Source organism: Nannospalax galili, unplaced genomic scaffold (genome assembly GCF_000622305.1).
Source record: "Nannospalax galili isolate Female #2095 unplaced genomic scaffold, S.galili_v1.0 scaffold430, whole genome shotgun sequence".
Lineage (NCBI taxonomy): Eukaryota > Metazoa > Chordata > Mammalia > Rodentia > Spalacidae > Nannospalax > Nannospalax galili.
Window position 1 is genome coordinate 831,094 of NW_008328607.1, and position 3,974 is coordinate 835,067.

The 3,974-nt window shown below is 40.6% G+C and overlaps 1 long non-coding RNA gene across 1 annotated transcript in view; it reads right to left on the reverse strand.

The window, feature by feature from the left end:
- The window catches only part of LOC115069323, a 35,666-nt gene extending 32,643 nt beyond the window's left edge, over positions 1-3,023 (reverse strand). The window contains exon 1 of the long non-coding RNA XR_003848592.1: positions 2,946-3,023. This is a non-coding gene — a long non-coding RNA (uncharacterized LOC115069323). The remainder of the gene's footprint in view (positions 1-2,945) is intronic.
- Between the last annotated feature and the right edge of the window lie 951 nt (positions 3,024-3,974).

Consider the following 3,974-nt stretch of genomic DNA (forward strand, 5'->3'; position numbering starts at 1 on the left):
TATAACTGTATTAATTCAACTGTGAACCTAGAAACTTACAGCCACTTGTGAAAGAGATGTACTTTTGCTCTGGAGTGTGTTACTGAATATACTAAAGCTGTAATGAAATATTTCTTCTAATCACACAGTTACTAAAAAATTTTTTTTAAATAGTTCTTAAAAGAAGAAAGAAATGCTTGCCTTAAGATGTGCCCTCTTGGGGCTAGAGAGGTGGCTCCTCTGTTAAAAGCACTGGCTGCACTTTCAGACAACACGCGTTTGATTCCCAGCACACACATAGTGCCTAATGACCATCTATAACTCCAGTTCCAGGGGATCTGATGCCCTCTTCTGACCTCCATGGGCACTGCATGACATGGGTGCACTTACTGCATGCAGACAATACACTCATACACCTAAAATAAAAATAATAAATAAAATATTTTTTAAGATGTACCCTCTAGTGCAATGGCAGCATGAGTGATATGAGGGAACCCAAGCAATTTCTTAGTGGATTTGAGGCCCATTCCACAGGAGGGAACTTATGCCTGGTTCTCTAAACCTGGTCAAGAGCTGGGGGATCTTAGTCCTGTAAGGAAGCCTACTACTATTGTTTTGCTAAATGGTCATGTTATCAAACTATCTTCCTAATACTCATGTTTATACCCATAGATTTGAGCTGTACCCAGCCTTCACCAGAGAAGCTTCTTACTTCGGCAGGTGGCAGTTAATGCAGAAACTCTGAACTGGCCAAAATGCTGAGGGTGATGACAGTGCTCACCCTAGATGGGATGGTTATACCACTATCTTCAAGGCTCATATTGCCAAAGGGGATGGAAAGACTGTAAGAGCTTGAGGATGACACAGTGCATGCATGACTTCACTGAAGCTGTGGTTATCTGACCTGCTCCAAATTGGGCTCCTTAATATTTCATCATGGATGAGAAAGGGGCCCATGAGGCCCCACTCTCCCTGAGAAACCATTCGCTGTTAATCACTGTTTGGGGAGGGGGATAATTTTCTTCTGTGATGCAGCTATTGATAAGCTGCCCATGTTTCAGTAAAACCACCCATGCTTGGGCAAGAAGCTCTAATTAAATTCAGTAGGTCACAGGTAAAAAGAAGACAGGAAAGTAGGAAGGGGACTAGGTAGACAAAAGGTTTCAGTGGGAGGGAGGCGAATAGGGGTGGAAATGACAAACTCATTTTATAAACGCATGGAACTGTCAAATTTAGCATAGTATATATGTTGAAAATATGTATAAAAATAGAAATTTCAAAAAGATCAGATGAAGGAAAATAACCATTACTCTGTTCTCAATAATATTTTTAGTTGAGGCCATGTGACAAAGTAAATTGTCCTCATTTTTACACCATGTGGCAAATAAATAGGAGAGGTGTCTGCTCTGTTGTTAACTTGGGTTTGTACTTTGTTATTAGCTTTAATTTCTGATTCCATTCCAGAAATATTTTTGTCATTGGCTTTGTCTGTCAGATTTAATTTTATTAAAACTTTTATTATAAACCCATAAATCTGCACAACTTGCCACATCTAAATTGCACTATGTTCCAATACCCTGAAACCAAAAATGAATTACAATAATACTATTATCTCTCCAAATACTGGGACTCCCTGAGGCTCCCTTCTCTATTTCCTTGAATACCCAAGAAAGACCAGTGTCAATCCATTTAGTAAGCCTTAGTAATAAATTAGTAATAAATAAGCATTGTGCCTATCTTAGCTCAAAAGAAATCTGTTAGGCTATCTTTTTGTTGTTCATAAAGATGATCTTGCATATCTACCAGGTACAAACACTTAGAGATGGCTGACCATTTAATGTATATGGTTTTCCTCAAAGGGAAATCTGGGAGTCAGTGATACAAGTTCTATTACACATTATGGTTATTCAGTAAAAAGGCTACAGTGTCTTTAAGAAAAATCATTTGGCATCCTTCTATTACTTTTGTGGCAAGACCTGAGAGAATCTGGGAACAGCCGGTGGTAGCCAAGCCAGGGAGTGAATGAGTCAGACTAGGCATGACCTCCCTGAGTTTCTGTTCCCCTGGTTTGTTTGTTTGTTGGGGGTTGTTGTTGTTTTCTTTTGCTTTTTGCTTGTTTGGGTCTTTTGTGATTTTTTTTGGGGGGGCGGTTGTACTGAAGCTCCAAATCCAAGGTAGCACTTTACCCCTGGGCTAAACCCCCAACCACTACCTACACTTTTCAAGAACCTGTTTCCTGCTATAATTTTGACAATGAGGTCAGTCCCAGGACAGATGGAGGAGGCTAGTTTGTTGGAGTTACATGTCGAGGAACCACATAGGCCTCAGAGCCATTCAGAGATTCCTCCCTGAATTCTCTTTCCCACCGGAGCACAAATTATTTTCGCCAGCTTGCTCAAGAAGAAGCTAGATCTAGGTTCCCAAAATGGAGCATACATAATCATAGTCCAAACAGATCCTGCTAGGTGACAAATTTCAGAAACAGCCTCCTGAGAGCCTAAACTGAGTTCTAGCCCCAGTTCGAGGGTTTTAGATGGGAGTGAGTCAACTTCAGGAATGCAGTGAATTCTACATTTAGCCTTAAGTTAGTCACCATCAACAGTGAAGAGGGCTGGGCTCTTGTAATGAAGCTGACCAGTGGAAACAGATCTGAGGAAGAAGCGAGACAGCTTGAATTCAACAGGGAGCCCTGGGACCAGATAAACACTGAACAGATATTGCTTTAAGGCCTGGCTAACCTTGGTACTACTAGAGCCTAACACTGCACAGAAAACTGCATGGAACGCTATTTGGCTTTATTGTACATAGTCTCTTTAAGCTGGAGCTTAAAAACTAAAGACCTAAGGCAGAAAAAGTAAAAGAAATGCGAGATCAAAGAATCTTTTGTTCTGTTTAGTTTTTGGTTACTAAGATAAAATACCCTGACAAAAGCAACTTAAGGGGAAAAAAGTTTATTTTTGGCTTACAGTTCCAGAAGGTATTCAGTCCATCATAACAGAGAAGGCACGGCAGCAGGAGCATGTGGCTAGCCTCTCAGATTGTAGTGGTAGCCAAGAAGCAGAGACAGAAGAGGAAGTGGAACCAGTCTGTAAAAGCTCAAAGCTCCTCCCCAGTGACATACTTCCTCTAGCAGGCTCCACCTCCTAAAAGTTCCCTAACTCCCAAACAGGGCTGCCATCTGAGGACAAAGTGTTCAAACTTAGGAGCCTACTGGGGACATTTCACATTCAAACCACACACCTAGGCTTTAAGTATTTCAAGAAATGTGTAATTTAACAACACAGCTCAGTGGTTTAGTGCTTGTCTAGCATGCACAAGACCCTAGGTTCAATCCCCAGCACCCCTAAAAACAAAAGAACAGAACTTAGATGATCTGACTAGTTTCATGTCAACTAGAACTCCATGGCCACAATGAGCAATCAGTGAATAAACACATTCTTCTACTTAAAAATTTTTAAATAATAATTACTGTTTTACATTAGGAAATTCTTGCTGGTCACTTCATTTAAATTCAAAAGTTATACTGGAGCACATAGTAAGTCTTTCTTATTGTTCCATCATCCAACCACCCAATTCCTCTCCACTCAAAAAGATGGTAGGATAGTTCATTTTTATTGACCAACAAAATGTAAATTATGACTGAGTTGGTTTGGTCCATGAGTAAGGCCAAGAACAAATCCTAGAAGAATGGAAATAGTGTTGAGACCCTTTAAAAGTTTCTTCCATGTTTGTGCAACATGACACCAGCAATGTCAGCTTCAGAGATAACAAACGGTGAGGAAAGCCTATCTGTGCTCAGGAGAAAAGCCCTTTTGGCTGAGTGTGAAGAGAAACTCTCTGGAGTTTCTATGGGATGTCTGAAGGCTTTTGCCACCAACGTCTTCCTGAGTGTTGGAGTTTGGCTTCTCACTAGGCCTGAATTGCTCAGTCAGCTGGATCTAATTATTCTGAGATTACATGTGACAAGAAGGACTTCTCTGGAACAATCCATCATG